This window comes from Chaetodon auriga, chromosome 18 (genome assembly GCF_051107435.1).
Source record: "Chaetodon auriga isolate fChaAug3 chromosome 18, fChaAug3.hap1, whole genome shotgun sequence".
Lineage (NCBI taxonomy): Eukaryota > Metazoa > Chordata > Actinopteri > Chaetodontiformes > Chaetodontidae > Chaetodon > Chaetodon auriga.
The window spans coordinates 1,421,127-1,440,462 of record NC_135091.1 but is presented as its reverse complement, the minus strand read 5'-3'; the positions used below and the strand labels follow the sequence as shown (position 1 = coordinate 1,440,462).

The following is a 19,336-nucleotide window of genomic DNA, read 5'->3' as shown; positions in this document are numbered from 1 at the left end:
CGACATAAGCGGCTCCTCTCGCTTTGCTTCTCCTAATATTAAACAGTGACCTCGGTTCACCTCCACGGCTGCCATCCTTCAAACACGACCTTCAGCCTTCTTAAAGCATGCATCAATAAAGGCATGAACGAACCTGTTTGGAATATTCCTGGAATATTGTGCGAGGATCAGTGTGGATAATTAACAGAGTTACAGAGCAGACAAGGACCCAAAACACGCAGCAGGCAGTTCACCTGCGACGTACTGCAGCACCTGAGCGGAGGACACGGCGCTGAGCAGCCGCACTTCACTTACTTGATCTAAGGCTCCAGCGGGTGAGTCATGTGGTGGCTGTGGTGGCCTCGTCCAGGGCTCGGAGCAAAGATAAAGGGAGGAAGGGGAGACTGGGGGTGAGATCAGTGGTGGGCGAGCAGCTTGGAGTCGAGACGGTGGAGCGGTGGTGGCGGGGTTATGGCTCCACGGCCGCTCTGTCACATGGCACCATCCCAGGTGCAGGGAGAAGCCTGCTGGCCTCTGAGGAAAGAGATGAGAGACACTGTAAGTACGCGACAGCGTGGATTTATCAGCTGATGATGTGCAAAGCATACTGACAACAGCTCATTGGTCATTAATAGATTTCTTCCTGCAAATGCATTAACAAAAACCAACACCACCTGCAGGCTGTCATTCAAAAAATGGAGGTTAGACCAGCAGGAGCGCAGACATCCACTTCAATAATCAGCTCAGCCTCAGCACACTGATTCATCTGCTGCTGATGTTTGTGTTTCTGAACAGGACATCAGTTTGATAACCGCAGACAGCTGGCTAGTTAGCGACGCAGCAGGCAGGGACAGACTGAACGCAGCGATGTCTGCACGCCGTCCTGTAAACTTCCGTGGCTTCACCTCTCATGATCACAAGGCCTCGTCAACAAACACAAACCGACAACACAGTATTTTATCGCTCTGCCCCTCAAAGATGAAACCGCTAAAGTCAATATGAGATAACCGGAGTAACAACAGTCCTGCTGCCAGCTATCATCTGTTTCCTCTTGACTCAATGTGACCTTTTATGGCACAGTACTAAGTAGATTTTAAATGTGCGGATATCTAACACATCACACAAAAAAGCAAATCTGAATTCATCAATTTAACTGGACATATCACCCAGCCCTACGTCCACATTCAGCATCTGAGAGCCTCGAACAGACGGCGATCACACACACACACACACACACACACACACACACACACACACACACACAGATGTGATATTTTAGTGAAGGTGATGCATGCCTCTGAGCCTGTGACACCTGTTGTTGCCAGCTAACCTCCAGGAAGGAAACGGACTGTGGCTCCAGCTCGGCCAGCAACAGAAGGTGAAGTCCAGGCGAACAATCACCATCGAGTGCTGCTGTGATTGTGTCGTGACATTAACCTGCGAGTGACCTGAAGTCAGAGGAAACTCAGAACATGTGTGCAGTCTGCTTCACCAGCAGGGATGTCAGCAGGCACGAGAACGTCCTCCTAGAGCTCCCTGTGGTTGCTGCACAGATGACAATAAAGCTCGAAACTTGAACTCGGAAACACAAACATTGTCACAAACAGTTCCCGCGTCTCCTTTCAGTCATTATCCTCGTGTTTGAAAAAGTCTGAAGTCTGCGAGGTCAGACGACACACAGCCCACCTGAGCGAGCGTCGCTCAGTCGCTCGGTCTGGAGAAAGTTCAGAGCTCATGGCACGAATGAAAGAGCCTAAAACACACCAGCTGATGAATGTTCCTGCTGATCCAGCTGCTTTCATAAGTCTCGAGTTCTGTGAGGGCACCGCTGTTTTGCTGTTGGTCAAGAAATTCAACAGTTCAACAGCTTTGTGCAATTGAAATAACAGATTAAACTCTCAGAAACAGTCGCCCACCAGAGCCACAAAATCAGGAAGTCATCCCTTCGCAGGACGATGAGGATGGGACTCGCTCCAGGTGTGAATGCAAGACATTAGAGCGTTGACGAGACGCTGCCGACAGGTGTGTTCTGAATATACATTTGGACATGAACCTGGCCTTCGCCTCCACCTCTGCTTCACCTTCACCTCCACTCTTGCATCTAAACAACCTGTTTAAGAGTAACAAGTCGTCGTCTTTGGAGGCCCGGACATGTGAGGAGGATCTGATGGCAGCAAAGACAGACGCACCTTTTCATATCCAAGGTGTGATCACAGAGAAGGTGATGCATTTCATCATTTCATCTAGATGCACTTAAAATATCTGACAAACCGCTTCCTTTGATAACGGCAAGTATTCAGCCGTGCCGTTTTATCAAAGTCAATGACGCCTGCATTCCACACAATCCTCGATTTCTTTACACTTCAGAGGAAGCTCCAGCTGTCCTTCATGGAGTTTGGTCCAGCTGCAGTCTGGGCTTCTGCAGGCCCGCTAACACGGACTTGTTATGGAACAGCATGACAGTCTTTATTCTTCATCTGTCACGCACGTAAATAAATACAAGGACCTCGTGACAAATGGTGCAGATGTGGAAAGGTCAGCCAGCTTATACAAGCACATGTTATCAGGTAGAAGGTCAACGCGAGTCCAGATCTGGAGGTCTGGTCTTTTTTAATTATAATCCAGCAACGTCTTAAGCATTAACAAGTCAGTGCATCACCTGTCAGTGCATCACAACACAGTTATGAGTTCTGGCCTCATTCCTTCTTACGCAACAGTGAAACGAAGCCAACATCTACGTCCACAGGAAAGCCAGACAGCACCGACAGCGTTCAGCCTATTAACAGAACTACAAGTCCAATAGATCCAAAGCACATTTTAAATACCTGCCACCATTTAAGATCTTTATTTGTCATGCACAACAGTTACAACGAAGCAGCTGTCGGCAATGAAATTCTCGATCTCAGGCTCCATCCGACACTGTTCACATAATATGTACAAAAGAAAATCACACAAGTCAAATGAGAAGTGAGAAAAAGAGAATCTGAGTCATAGTGAAAGCAAGTATACAAAAGAGCTGCTGGAGCAGAGGGAAACCACAGCAGTGGAACATGATGGAGGCTTGACTTCACCTGTTTAACATCTGTGTGGAAGAACCTTAACGGCCTCAAAGAGGAACACTGCATTCAGTCTGCTGATAGGAACACATTCATGAAGCAGATTCATGAAAGGTGCTCGACATCTAGTCACGCCGTTTACAAGGTCTGCAAAAGACTCAAGAACGCAGTGCGGTAGAATCTGAACAGATTAACGGTGCTGAACGCATCCTGTGGTGGTGATCTGCTCAAGGAGACACATGCAAACAAGAACAGTCCTTAATCTGGACCGCTGGTCAAGCACCACGTCCACAGATGTCTGCGATGGTCCTCAGCTCAACCTCGTGATGGAAACAAGCCGTTTCTAAAAACCTGAAAATCTGTTTGCACGTAATGTTTGTCAGCCTCCAACTTCCTGAAATGTCATGACAGCAGTAAATCATGTCACGTCTATTGTTTTTCCAGCCTACTTAAGAGGAAACCATGACCACTTCCACACTCTCTGTCATGAAAGTACGTCAACGTGACTAAAGGCCTTTGAACTGACTGCCTTCCACAGTTAGCATGCTAGCTAGTGAATTCTTCAGTCTAGATGGGGACGCAGCTGTCCAGGCTCTTGTCACACAGAAGCGGGTGTCATGTCATCTCGACCAGGTTGGCGAAACGATCCACGCCAGCCGGTCAATAACTTCAGTTGTGGGCGCCCTGTCATGGCGGCGGTTTGCTCTTCACAGCACATTCGATGCAGCCTGACTTATCTGTGAACATTTGTTTGAGTAAACGTGGCACTTGACCCTGGATGTTCAGCAAACATTTTCAAAAAACAAAGTGCGCGCGCACGCACACACACACACACACACACACACACACACAGATCCTATGAAAAACAGAAGCACAGCTTTCTGTCCATGTTCATTAACGTCAGATTCTCTTTGCCTTTGCTGGTGAGGCTGAAAACACATTTAAAATCTTTAGCATTACTTCTTAGAATTTGTTCATTTCCACAATCCTCCAGTATTCACACTGATACATCAACTCCCATGGTCATACCCGTGGACCCAGCTTTCAGCTACCATTGGTGGATAGTGGCCTGCGACCCAGGACGTCATCCAGTCCACAAACCTCAGCTTCCCCTTTGTTCTCTCTCTCTCTATCTAAGATTCCTGGTTAGCTACTGTGCACACTGCTAACTGAGCGCAAACAGGTTTAGCTGCCATACAAAGTCTGCCAGCTAACTTCAAGAGCAACAGGAGCCATGAAGCTGGTTGGCGCAGAGCCGCTAACTCTACAAGAAGAACAACCAGGTTCCTCCAATCTGCACAATCCGAACACTGACTGCACCGCAAAGACAACATCTAGAACACACCAAGGCGTCGCCAGCTAACAAAGCAGCACGCCAAACAACGCCGCCCCCAGAACGGACTGATGTTAACCAGGCAGGACTGCTGAACTTCTGTCAAAGCACACGGCACCGTTGTCCTGCACGGATCACGTATGTGTGCTTTAACTGACCTGCGTTTAGTTAAACTGTCTGTGTTGAACTTTAATGCTGATCTATTGCACAAGACTGAATGCTGCCAACCTCACTCCACACCCTTTACACCTGTTTATATGCTAATACTGGCTGAAGTTATTCATTTCACTATTAAATCAGAGCTCCAAACTGATAGTTTAGTATATCTGATGAGACTTAATTGGTTTTCAATTTTCCCTTTTTGTCCCTACAAAGGAAAAACAATTGGTTTAAAAAGCTCATATTATTAAAATATTCAATGGCATCATGTCATCCGGCACATTTTATGGTTGAATTTGGGTCACGAATGTGGTCGAGGAAACAGAAATTACTCACCGACTGCAGGTGAATACAGCCTCTTTCCTCAGCTGATTTCAGATAGTGAGGTGTTTTCTGGTGAGCAGACTGGGATATGACTTCTTTCATGTAGACGCTGCTGACTATGCTCATCAAAAGCTTTCTCACCAAACCTGTTTTTTTCTTTACACATATTTTCTGTTAAGTGCAGCCGTAGAGTTGTGGTGCTGGCAGGCCGACCTGAGATGAAAATCACACCTCAGTGTGGGACAAGGAGAGGTGTGACGGAGGATGTAAGTGAAGCCGCATGAACCTTTCTTCAGATATTATCAGGGGGAAGGTGAGCTGCTTCAGCCTAATGACTAAAATTTAGGCCAGTAAGTCAAATAAGAAACACACGGGTAAGGAGAAGGGCAGCGCAGACCTCCGCAAGGCCAACAGTCTTCTATGAAATGCAAATCCACCAGTGCCTCGTTTCCCCTGCAGCGCAGCAGGCTGGCAGACCAACGGGAACCCCCGGCAGGCCAAAATCAGCTTTCTCTTAAAGCCAAATTAACACCAACTATCCATTCATTCAGAAATTGACAGTTTGCTTCTGTGTGGCGCGGCTCTCAAACATGAGTCAACCTTTGTGGCGCTGCCTGAGAAACTGTACGTCTCTACAACGAGCGACTTCTCCCAAATCCTAATCGTGAGTTAGGGACATGACCTTGGTTCTTAGGGGGCACTCTCTACCAGGTGAGCTACCTGCCCCCACGACAGACCAGTTTAATAGTTTACTTGGCTCAAAAACATCCACAGCAACTGTGACGATTTCTTCCACATTTGATTACACTTCAAAACAATGTTTGCTACATATTGATGTGTCTCAAACATGGACGTGTTGAGCTGCGTCTCACTGTCCCAGCTTCTGTCTGGAAACAGCTGACGTCCCCTGACACCAGCGTCTCAAAGGGTGTTTGGGTTCTAAAGATGCTGGAGGATCTGTTTATATTGGCAGATCCTTCAATTAGTCAAGAAAACATCATTACTGTTACTGTGCATGTCAGTCTTGGAATTACTGTCATGTAAGATATCTTATGTCATCATGAATCTACAGGAAATGATTGTCAGGCCCTGAGTACACACACACACACACACACACACACACACACATATATATATATATACACACACACACGATATGAATATACTGTAAGTGTGTATACATGCAGCAAACGTATCATCACACTCTTCCTCTGATTCATCAGCATGACAGCAGCATTTTTAGGGTTTTTTCCTACTTAAGATTTTTCTGTGGGATTTTTTCCTCGTCTTCTCGGAGGGTTGAGCCCGGGGGTGCTCCACCTTTCTGGGCCTGTGAAGCCCACTCAGACATGTAATTTTGAGCTACACAAATAAATCTGACTTGACACGAGTGACTGCTGGCGAAGCGCAGCAGGTCCTGCTTCGTTGTTGTGACGAGCTTCACACAGCTGACGTTTCCCAGGTCGCCGCTGCCGCCCTGGAGGATCGAGACGCTCAGGGCTGCTCTTTCTCAGGACTTGCTGAAAAGGGGAGAAGACCACGCCACCACGGGGTGCCCCCCCAAAACAATGGGCTCTCACATCCAGCTCAACACTGTGGCCCGCGGCCTGCCTGTTTCCAAATGAGCCCACTTTAATCTGAGGATCAAACTTTATTAACGATGCTGTCAGCGTCTTTACAACTTTTAATACATAAAAAGAAATGTTCAACTTGGTTTAATATCTGCTTGGTTATGGTTACAGTTCAATTCCTAAAATACCTAAATTAATCATGTCTATATGGAGAGTGTCAGTCATTGTAAGCCTGTTTTGTGTTTCCATCAACTGAAAACTTCTTTTGGATGGAATAATAAATGTCACTGTAAATGTCAAACCAGAGGGTAAAATGACAAAAACACACGAACGTCTGCTTTATCTCTGATTTTCTGAATATATTACAATGACAGGAAACACTTGTGGGACACCATATCAACAATAGCTTCATCAGATTATTTTTATGAAGTTATTCATGTTAAAGGGGAGTAAAGGAGCTTTACCGAACTCGCGGTCACATCTGCACATGGCGTCAGACCGGAGATAAAAGCCTAAACTACTGCACATGCTGCAGCTTCAATGCCTCAATCTGGTAAATGTTGCTTTGCGGTGGAATTTCCCTTTAAGGCTAATAGTCACAACTTCACTTCCTTTGCATGAAGCATGGTCACTGCTCCGCTCAGAGCAGAGGCTTAATGCTTCACAGACCATGTGGACGAACACAAGCCTGATCTTAAAACGTACAACCCCGATTCCACAAAAGTCTGGACTCCATAATCAAACTGAGCTCACTGACAGCAGTTTCCTGAAGTGTCTCTGAGTTCATGTGTTCACAAAGTGGTGAACATCGCTCCATCCTCTATGATCGACTGAGCCTTTCCAGGATGCCCCTTTCATACCCAATCATGATGCTCTCACCTGTTATCCTCTGCTTCAAAACAGAGAATTGGTGGTATTATTAACGCTCATTATCAGTGAGAGTGAGTTCAGTGTGTGACTGGTCCTTCACCTTCGTCATCTGTTGGAAGTGTTTATCATCTGTTCTGGTGTCAGTTGTCGTTGCCGGCCTTACCTCGCCCTCTGAAAGACGACACAATTCAAGAAAAAAGCCATGGCTGCTGTTGTGAAAGCTACTGTATGCATCAATGTCATCGCTCATTCAGTGACGGTACAGCATGATACAAAAGACAATCTGTATGATACAACGGCTGAACAACTATAGAATCCTTGGGATTGGGTCAAATCGATGTCAGGTAGCTAGTTCCTCTGCTGCTTCACTAAAGGACACATCTGACTCCAGCTCACGATCACAAAGCCTGACCGACAACAACAAACACAATGGAAACAGCTTCCCGATAAACACTCTGAAAAGTGTTGGTTTCAGCTCAGCTAGCTGGATGGTTGTAACTCACACGGCATCAAGTGACTTGACAAAGTTCTGTCGTCACATCCTCCTCATGTTCGTTGTTAGCTAAGCAACTCAGTCAGCTGTTGCTATGCTAATGACTAGCTTGCTAACTTTGTTTCCGGTGAGCCTGCAGACTGTGACCACGAACACCTTTCATCTGAAGGAAGTCTTCTGACACAGGTACGAGTGAGGAGGAAGTGAGCTTAGCATTACTTACACCGTGACTTCTGTGTCGTCTCTGCAGCGAAGCTGGTTTGCTAGCCTCGCTGATGACACCCCTTCATAAGCAGCCAACTAGCAGCAGTGCTGCTGCTTCTTCTTTTGTTTAGTGTAACAGCAGTCGGCCATAAATGTCGTATTACTGCCATCTACTGGAAGCGCCTGGCTGTTTGTTAATTTAGTGTTTCACACGACGGCGTGTAAATTAGAGGCTTTTATAAACACATGCTGACACGTAGTTTTAAGTCTGCTTACATTAAGTCAAATGGCTGGTTACAGGTGAAATTTGTGTTTTACGAGACACGAGTCACGTGACATTTTACACACATGCTCCCTGCATTTGTGCATTTTGTGCGAAAAAGCACCGTAAATCAATCCCAGAGGAATCCACACAAACAGGTGGAGATTCATAAAACTAATATTTCTAAATATTTCCATTGAAAAACACTAATGTTGATGTGCAAATGAAGATATACCAGTGGTTAATTAGAGGCACAGACACAGCCCGACAGATAGAAATCACTCTGCTATTATTTGTGCATTGTGCCATATGAGTTATGTAACATGATAGTTGTTTGTGAACACATGACTGTTTTAATCCCATTTAGCAGCTCTAAGGAGAAATTTGAGTCACAGCGGTGCTTTGAGCATTATGCAAATTCAGCGGAGCACCAAAGCCATTATGGTACATGTTCTAGGAACCAGAAATGTCTGCATAAAATTTCCTGGAAACCCATCTGATAGTTGCTGAGATATTTCAGTCTGGACTAAAGTGGTCGACTGGCTGACCAACGCTGCCATCCCTGGAGACGCACAGCTAGCATGGCTAAAAAGCTTCTCTACAGCCCCTAAACCGACAACATGACCTCAGGCATCTATGCCGTTCATTAAATAATCACGTCAACCAAGCAAATCAGCTCCTTCACAGTGAAAGTCACGATCAATAAGCGTCACTGCAAAGTTCTTCCTGTAAAGCAGCTGCACGGCGTGTTGAGTTTGCAGGATTTTAACAGCATACAGATGTCAGAGGGGTCAACCAGTAAACTCAAACAGCCCTCAGACACTCGTCTCTGCATGCACAAGATTCAGTTCAGGTTAGGCAGTCAAAAACTGGCGAGGAAACCTGAGCCTTTCAGACACCTGGCATGCACGACAAACGTGCATTTCTGAACAAAGACATCCAGAATTGTGCCGTTTCTTCTGCATGTAAAGAGGTTTTGGAGAAAGCAGAGACATAGCTTAGCACAATCACTGGTTCTGGAGTGCTGTTTCTGTAACACAGTGAGTGGGTGGAAAGTCATCATGGACCGCAACAGCATCGACAAAAAAAAAGAGGTAAACAACCACAACGCTGGTGTGAAAACACCTGTGGCCTGTGAAATGGCCATAAGCCTGCATGTGAATACCTGGACCACAAACAGAAGCCATTCGCACTTCTGCGTCGCACTTCACACAAGACCGCTTCCTTTCCTCTTAGCGCTCTGCTTCCTTCTGTCGATGGCCACCGTCTAGACTTCACCAATGCAACAGATATACTGCTTTGCAGCCTTTCAGCTGTGCAATAAACAAACCAGGATGCTCTGACTCCTGAGCAAGGCAAAGCCCTTACACAGCGCTCACCTGCGCTGAAGTTTCTCCTGATCATACCTGGACGACAGCGTTTAAGTCTTCTTAATCACGCTCTCACCGTGGCTTCCACTCAGCCCCAGCTCCTCCACACTTTTCCGTAAATCCCTCAGTCCTGAGCCAGAAGTCTAGAGCAGGCAACGTTCAAAGTGTGAAACAAAAGTGAAGCTGTCAAGCTCTCAAAGGCCAAGCAGCATATTTGCACCACAGTCTGAGCAGAACTCCTGTCAGAACGACTGCAGTGATTTCTTTAAAGAGATCGACATAAACGTCTGCATTCGTGTCGACCTTTTTAAATAAATCAGTGCCGACGTGATGAGCGTGTGCTGGGATTTAACTCCCCGCACCACTAAGAGACGAAGCCAGTGATGTTCATGCTGCTTTCTCCTCCTCCTCATGCCAAAGGTTTCCCAGTCACCTGCTGCGACTTATGGTCATGTGATCAGTTGAGCTGTTTATGTGTGGGCTTAGATGTTGTATTTTCCAATTATATATATTATTTCCACGTTGGACAGATGAGCCAATTGTGATGAAAGACGAATCGAGTTCAGCGGGAATCCCTAAACACACAGATCTGATCTAACTGTCGTCACACGAACGCATGAAACAAACAGAAATGCCATATTTCCATCGTTTTCACCATCTGAGGTTCGACTGACGCTCTTTTATCTACGTCATTTTGTTTCCCTTTCTTCTTCTGCGATGGTATAATGGTTTTATGACATGACAAGTGGCACCACCTCCTGCTTATCTCCATGAACCAATAATTGCATCACAGTACTGGATGGAAACATGCATTCATTCACATGTGGATTATCTCAAAATTCAGTTAAAATTTGGACTTTAAATACATTTGGATGGAAAGCAAAGTACAGAAGGGACGGACCAGCGGTTCCAGTAGACATACTGACACTTGCACAGCCTTTGAGAACACACTGAATTCACTTTAAACTGAGAACATCGGAGCCCCGGGGCCACTCATCGGCTTCACTTCTTCAGTCCTAACTGCGATACCACAAACACAATAAAAGGTGTCGTGATGTCAAGTCAGACACATTAAAGTGCTGAGTGCAATTTAAACATAACATCTTGGCGAGTCTCAGTTCGGCAAACTTTGGAAGTATGTCACCCCCCCGCTCATTTAAAGCACCTTTACGCTGCGCTTCACAGAGGCTGTTTACACCAGCATATGTTCATTACACACTGTTCACTTCACATCGAAGGTGCAATACCCACAACTGACAGTCCTCTGGGCCTATCAGCAGAGGATCCTGTACCTGTGAAAAGTTCTTCCTCTGCTCTGACTCTCATCCTTCGGGCAAACACCTTTTCATCACAGACACCTTCCTCATGTGAACAGGAGAGTAGAGCTCTTCTGATGGTGGGCTGGCACGCTCAGAGAAATCAGGCCATTTGGGCTCGACCGTTAACTCAACAGCCCACTCTCCCCGCTCTGCTTTCTCGCTTGCCCTATCAGTTTCTCTCATTCTTTACCTTTCTCCTTCCCTCTATTTCCTCCCAACCCTCACAGATTCTCACAGTCTGCTGCACAAGCCTTTTTTTTCTAGGTGAGAATGTAGGCCATCGCTCCGACAGAGGAAGGCAGCGAGGAGTCGAAGCAGCGCCGCTCTTCTTCCTCACGTTCTGACTCACAGCGCCAGAGTCGAGGGACGACCCGCAGCGAACATCAGCTGCACGGGCTGCACCGCCAGCCAATCCGAGGGCTCCTGCGCGTCCCGCTGCACATTATCAAAGACGATTGAACGCGGTTTATTTTATCGACACGCTCCGATTTGTGATCGCACTGACCTGCCAGGACCACGTCAACCACGGGCCAGCACGGCAGGCTGAACCCAGGCCAGAACTGGAGACATCACAGGTTAATTAGAAGAAACCTGCATGAAAAGATCGTTTTCCTTCATGTCCTACGTAAACAAAGACACCACCAGCTGTACGGTGATGAAATTTAAGATGGGTCCAGACTGCTTCTGGATTAACCTGCCAAAGAAATAACACCTTTCACCTGTCGCTACCTTCTGCCACAGTCGTACATGTCATATCATACAAAGAACATATCTTGGTCACAACTGTTCAATAACTTTATTGAACGAAACCTTATCAAATGTTTGTTCATTCCAATGTAAAAAAAAAAAAACAAAAGAAAAAGAAATTTGGCTGAATAATCAGTTTATTATCAACCAGTCAAGTTACACCTACATCCAAGTGTGTCCAGACTCATGTAGTGAAGACTTTGAAGGAGCTTCATCACGTGGGGCAACAACAATCACCTGAAGATCAATATCAGCTCAACCAATCAGCTTCTGTTGGACTACGATGTTTCAAACATGGACGCTGCTGCAGAGAAGCTACAAAACGTGGATGCTTCACATGTTCAACCCGACAGCACTGATGCTCAGGAACTGGAACTTGTGAGTCTGCTTGGCTTCACTGCAGCTCAACCAAACTTCATTATGTTCACTTGTCCTCAGATAAAACTTTCCACCGACAAAGTTTGATCAATGTAAGCATAAGAGATAATAATCTTCCTCTTAGCATAAATAATTCAACTGCCAATTCTCCATCGACTTTTCCTTTGCATCCATTTCCCTACAGCCCCGAGTTGATTTCCACGGTGCAGGAAACACAGAAGGAATCTTGGAATTTAGTAATAATCAGGCTTTTCTCTACAATGATGAGGGTTTTTCACACCTCCTGAGCCGAATGAATGGAAAAGAAAAAAAAACTTGGCCGCTATGTTTTGGTATCACGTGCACACACAAATAAGGAGTTCAACAGTTGAAATGAACTGTTGAAATTTTATTCATCCACCACATGATAAGATGCTCCTCATCATAAAAAATTTAACAGAAAACACAGAATTTGGGAATAAGTTCAACAGATTTTTGTCAGGCACCATCATCACTAAAAGTCTGATCATGTGATCCATGACAAGGCTTCGCCGTCCCAACCATGACCACGTGTTTGCGTGTTGCGTCCCAATGTTGAAAACAGACGATGTCAGCAGCTTCAGCTCGGCTTCATGATGAAGAAGAGGACGAACAACTCTCTACGAGGACGACCGAGCAAAGACGAGGCGACGGCATGAAGCACCTCGCTGCACACGGGGATGAATCATTTAAAGAGGCTGACATCATTCGCCGAGGGAGCATTTTATTCAGAAAGACGAAGAAGACAAACGTCACACAATGCTGACCGATTCAAGAAACGAGTGACTGATTTTAAGTGATTCAGAGGAAGTTTATGTGCTGAAGCAGAGGAACATAAATATTAAACTTCGTGCTGCCATCAAAGCATACGCAGAGACATCCATGTGCCATCATCCCGAAAAGCTGCCGGCCAGCGCGGCAGGTGAGCCTCACGGATGCATCCGTCACCGCTGACAGTCATCAGTATTCAGCATCTGCTGGCTGTTCTGACCTGAAGTCGAAGCTTCAGCGTGACATTTTCACAGGTTGGCTGCAGGTGTCCCGGGGGTTCAAAACAAACAGCGTGGACACGTACGACAGCTTCAGCACAAGAATGCTGTGACAGTGTGAGGCAGGCTGCAGCAGTGCTGAGTGTAAAATGGCTGCCCATTGCCCATACAGACAGAGCGGAGCTGGGAGGAGGAGGGCTCCCACTCCCAACAATTTGCCTCAAATGTGGCTCATCCTCTGGAAGGTTGAGCAGCGTGTGTGGAGAGTTAATAAAGGAAATGCCATTGCCATTGCTTGCAACAGAATAAATATTAAACACATGGGATTATAGTCTAATGAGAGACTCCTCTACAAACATCAAGCAGCAACAATTTCCTCCTTCATCTGCCTCCACATCCCCCTCAGCGAGCGCAAACTCTCTGTTAACGAGAGGTGGAGGTAACTACAGCGCTGGAGCTTGTCACCACGTCTGGACAAGATCCGGTGAAGCATCTTCATCTTTTCTCCACATTCCAGCTGCATTCTGGGGGAAGACAGATCAACAGCGCCGCTGCTTTCCAAAAAACTCCCAAACACAACAAACTCTGTATCTGTACTTTAAGCGGAGTCGGGGACGAGCGAGAATTACAAATCAAACAAGCACAGACGTGGACGCCATTTAGCAGTTATTGGTTACCGGTGGTTCGAAAGCGCAGCTGGCAGCAACAGAGCGACCTTCCGATTGCACTGAAGTTCAGCGAAGACGCAGAGACGACATGGGACAGTTCAAAGGTCGGCAACTCCTGTTCATCCAAAAGGATGCCCTCTTTGTCTTAATGGACGGTTATTCGGCTAAATGCACAGAATATCCATGTTAAGAACCACTAAAACTTAATTATCCCAAATGAGTTTGCCATGACTTCATATCAACTGGCTGTCAAAATTCCCATTCGGCCCATCAATAATCTGCACCAGTTTCCTCCAAGCCTGACTTGTCCTGCCGTCGTGGTTGTACTGGGGGAGACGGGGCAGAAAACTGGTTATCGGCTCCTTCAGAACATCGAACTCTGCAGAACTCGTCTGTCCTGAACGGTCGCTGTGTATGTGCTGTAACATGGACGTAAGCCTGGATCATTTCACCATTTTCAACATGTGTTCATTAAACATCGAACAGGAACTCAAATGTACTTCAACGTGTGTATTTATTCTGGAATGAATATCTGAATGTCATTTTGGGCCAACGTTGACAGACCGACAGAGCACACATTTTTCCTAAATGTGATCACCGTAAACTTCTGTACACTCCAGTGTTCAGATGAGTTGATTATGGAAATAAAGGCTGATGACGGTCATGATGCAGCTGAGGTTAGCTGGATAAAAAGGGGGGGTCTAGCAGGAGTTATTTGACTGAATTTTAACAGGAGGCTTAATCTGGAACTTTACTTCATATCTTGTGTTAGAAACAGGACGACAGGTAGTACAGGTGAGACAGGAACGAATGCAAACAGAGGAGAGCAGAGGAGGAGAGGCCTGACCAACCACGGGACGACGCTGTCTGAGACCATCTTATTCTATGGAGCGTAATTTCATGTCAACAACTTGTGCTGAGCAACGTACACGTACTGAACAAATATGTGTGTAAAGCTGTTCTCGTGTCAGCAGATGCTCTAAATAAAACTCGGGCACTTGAGCACCGCTGCTGGAAACAATCCTGAGGAAACACTGCATGTGCTGTTTGATCTGTCTTAAATGCCACAAGACAAAATTAACTTCATTTTGAAGCTTGAAAACGTGGTTAAACAACAGTTACGACTATTTTCACTTTCTTCTTACCACCTTCTTGTTTTGCTGCGTATGCTCGGGTTGTACTCCGTCCGGCAGTCACAGCAAACCTTGAACTGAGTAACCGGGGTCTACGTTCAACTCTATATCCTGGGCTCTTATCTGGACTACATCTTAGCCCAGAGAGGCCCAGCTACAATGCTTTCACTTACAACATGGCAAAGTCTGCAGCATCAATACTACACAAACAGACGGGCTGCTATCAGCCAGCTACTCCGGCAAAACAAAGTCAGCTGTGACAGGCACACAGACTTTGTATTTAAAGAATTAACTTCAAGTTTTAAAAGGCGCTGCGTGCTAATTCCCACTGACCTGATTCATTTAACAGCAGTGGTGTTTAAGTATTTGAAAAAGCAAAGTTAATCATAAGATTTTCTCTTGATTGGTTATTCTGGGCAACATAAATAAATCTGACGTGATGTAATGTCACATAAGTTCAAAGTGTCTTGAGCTGCTGCTGCTTTTCACTGACCTGCACCACAAGTATGAATGCATCCAATAGAAAAACCTAAAAGACCCTTAAAGACATTAAAAATACTGAAGTATCTTCCACCTGCACTGGAGATGAGGCAGATTTATGGCTAAGAAAACAAAGGCCAGTTCAACCTTCTGACCAGAGACTTATCACGTCCTGCAGACACCAACTGCTCAAACGCCGGTTTACCCACCAAACCTCCAGCGTCCAAAGTCACACTAATGCCAAAGTGGCCTTTATAACCAAACTCTAGCAGAACTGACGACTTTAATTCTGAATAATGTTGTTCTCAGTAGAACATCGAGCCGGTCGTGTTCCACGTTTGGACAACACTCAACGAATAAAGCATTTGGCCTTGATGAGAGCGATTTGAAGGAAGATCTCCATTTAACAATGTGTGAAATGTTTCTGAATTTGAGCATAAATGCAGTTATTCAAACTGCTTAGATTTCTAAACAGCTTTCAGCAACCCAATGTCTTCAAAATCAGTGCAAATCAAAGCGTAACTTCCAGTCTCAATGGGCAGCAGTTCCTCACACAGACTTTTAAAGACAACACATTCATTGATTTCCTCGATTAAAGCTGCTGTTTGATGCTGAGTCACCATTTCAACTCAAATGTACAGAAACAAATGCCAGTTTCTGTCGGCTTCATTTAAAATTCTACATCAAGTCATTCACCCTTGAACCAGCATCAGGAGCACAATGACAACAGGAAATGAGGACAACTAATGTGAATTCTGTCCATTAGGTTCAGGCTCCTCCACCTGGACGCTCTCCAATCTAATTCTACAGGTGTTTTTAGATCACCGTCCATGGTCTGTGTCTGAGGTTAGCTAAAGATGGTCAGAGGCTGTTTGCACTGAACCAAGAGGTCAAGATGCCCTTTAAGAATTCGCGTTCAGGACGCAAGTTGCAGGTAAATCGAATGCGCTGCAGCGACACCTGGAGGCCGTTCGGACCGTCTTACATAAGAGCAGCCTCATGCGTTTCTTTGCAGGTGGCAAAGGAGCAAAATGTCCCAGCGAGCTGTGCACGTTATGTATTCAGCTCGAGAAGATGGTGTCGGTGGGTCGCAGCAGCGTTATGTGGAAAAATCAACAGTGAGTCAGGCGTGTTTGGAGGCCCGCAGCATATGCTCCGCTGCGGCGGCCAGGCAGCTCACGGACGGTCAGGATGACATGCTGTCATGCGTTTCTCGGGTGGCTTACCTGGTCTGTCGTCTGTTGAACGTGTAATTATCGATCCTGCCAACGGCGTCTTGCTGTAAGTTGTCACGCTGGATGATTAATTCCCATGCAAAGGGCAGCTCAGATTGCACGTAAAACAAGCCAGTTAGCTAACTTGGCTAACCAGCTTAACTTAACTGCTCGCGACAAGAACAGTCAGATGTCTTACTTTTTATCCTCTGATACTTTGGATTGATAATTTTACGTTCAGCTGCAGCGATCATGTCATAAAGCCAAGTCGGTTAACTTGGGGAGCGGGCTAAAGTTCCACGTTAGCTGGCTGGCTCGCGGTTTAACGCCAGCTTATGTTGACAAACAAGCCTGCGTAGTTAAAATCTCACACGACTTGAAGCTAGCTAACGCCAGGCTGCCAGCACGGTTAGCCTAGCGAGCTAACCAGCTTGCTAAATCCAAACCTTGTTCCGAAAATCCCTTTTCGCCGTGTCCGACCTGTATCCCATCGGCAGCTGCAAATCTTTAGTAAGTCCGAGGATCACTTGCGGATGATTTCTGTGTTTCAATGACGGCGCACTCGCGTTTGCAAACCTAAGTTATCGCTTTGGTCTCTGCTCTCCGCCATTTCCAATCTCTCAACACAAACAAACAGGGCTGCTCGTGCGCACGGAGCGTCAGGCGCGTTCACGAGGAGGGCAGCGGGCACAAGCCTCAATCCGAGCTGACGGAGACCCGAGTCCCGATCAGAGGCCGGGGACGAGACGTTTGGACCGACACAGACATGGACAGAAACCGTGTTTTAACGGCGCTACGGGGCGGACGTGGAGCGCTGATGATTGGTTAGCGGAGCCTTCAGCGCGTCTGTGAGCGTCAGAAGTTCGTTCGGACCTGATCGTCTACAATGAGGGAAACTGTCTTGGAAAGTATTTAATGAAGACAGACGTCAAGAAAAACTAACAACATAAACACAGTTAGTGCTAAAACTGCAGGTGAAGGCCTCTGTCTTTCTCTGGATATTTGCGGTTTAAGCATTATGTTTGCGTGTTTCTCAGAAAAGTTGAGGGAGCTTGAAAACACAATTCACATCTTCGTGTTGACAAATAAGATCCGCAATCATGAAATCCATCAGAAATTAAATTTCCTGTAAAGAACCAGCCTTCAGAGCCGAGTCAGGTACAAGCGACCGAGTATGAAACATCAACGTTCTGCGGTTGTTAACTACGGAAGCCGAGAAGCGATTCTTTTTAATGCCCCTATCTCGAGAAAACGTGCTAAAAAACATCCGTCCCGATGAGAACACAAACGTTTATCAGAGATCCGGAGTGCCATCACTGAGGCTGAAGGCGTCACATCAGGACCATCAGACTGTCCTTCAGTCTGTGTTGATCCTTCATCAGTCATCAGTCCAGGTCCTCTCTGCTGTTCATACATCCAGCAGGTTCAGGACAAAGTCAGCATCCAGCTGAGCGTCTGACCAGTGAAAGTGCAGCATTCTGTCTCCGTCTGGCTCTGTTTTGGTCTCCACCATCAGCTCCTGAGAAGACGCCTGGCTCTTCGCCTCACAGCGTTCACCAGGTGGGCTCTGAAGCTCTGTCTGCTGTTTGGTGCAGTGGGTTTATCAGAGCGTCCAGGCCTAAAAACCCACAGTCAGTCGAACCATCGTCCATGCAAAATACTGATTTATGTTGATATGACAGTGTTTGGGAGACTTTTCTGGACTTCAAACAGCACCTTTCTTGTTTCCTGTCTGTGTTCTCTCAGTTTTGAGGGACGAAAGGTGAAACTGTGGAAGATGTCTGGTGTGTGTGCTCAGCTCCAGCCCTGCAGGATCCTCAGGCTCCGCTGCAGGCTGCACGCTGAGCGCTGTGCTGAGATTACTCGTGAGAGTAGCGTGTGCATGGGAGTGTCTTCAGAGATATTCTGGGAAATACTCTGAGAAGTAATTACATTGTGTGTAATATGTTAATTGGTCACTTACATTCCTTCAGAGCCTGTAGTCGTACTTCAAAGTTCACTGTTGTGACTCATGTCTGTGGGAATTCTGACTGCTGGAGCTGAAACTCTTTGCTTTTATTTCCTTTTTCAAATATAATGATTTTTGGTGAGCGCCTCACTAAAGCAGGCCTGAAACAGGTGGTGGAGGTGAAGATGAGTCACGCATGTGTTACCTAATGACAAACATTCAGGTAACTTCTCACATTTACTGAATGAATGACAGCAGGCCTCTGCAGAATATGGAAATCAGCCACAGGTCACTTGCTGCCGCTCTGTTGGCTCAATATTCTTTTGGATCCCAGCTGAGACACCTGTCAGCCGAGGAGACAGACGGCAGCAACACACGAAGCCTGAGAATCGTCTCAGTGAGGCAAGAATGTGAAAATGAGCAATTCAGACAAATGACTCTCTCTAAAGTCACACAGCAAAGACTGGAAGAAAGACACGAACCACAGCTGTAACTTCAGTGTTTTGTCCTATGAAATATGAAGTGTGTGTCCCGTCTGAGAGCGTCTGCAGCCGCGGTGGACGGCTGTTTAACAACCTGCCTGATAGTTTTTAAATTGGCTGACATGAAAGTGGACTTTAAAACACTTCAAGGGCTGACAAAGCAGAGAGCCATGAGGACTATGCTCATCTAGAATACCCTAGAAACCTCTTTTTAATAGAAATATGTTGGTATATGTAATAAAAACTGTAATCTGTGTGTTCCCAACCAAATGCCATTAACGCCCTGACAGATGCTGTGATTGTCTGCTGATGTCAGAACAGTCAGTTGCTCATGATCCT

The 19,336-nt window shown here is 46.1% G+C and overlaps 1 protein-coding gene across 2 annotated transcripts in view; it reads right to left on the bottom strand.

Annotated features, from left to right (window-relative positions):
• Positions 1 to 17,194, bottom strand: part of ncoa1 (nuclear receptor coactivator 1) — a 48,167-nt gene extending 30,973 nt beyond the window's left edge. For both annotated transcript variants that reach the window (XM_076755512.1, XM_076755513.1), the window contains exons 1-2: positions 16,580 to 17,194; positions 295 to 513 (exon numbers count right to left, since the gene is read on the bottom strand). The gene's annotated coding sequence lies outside the window, so the exon portion shown is untranslated. The remainder of the gene's footprint in view (positions 1 to 294; positions 514 to 16,579) is intronic.
• Between the last annotated feature and the right edge of the window lie 2,142 nt (positions 17,195 to 19,336).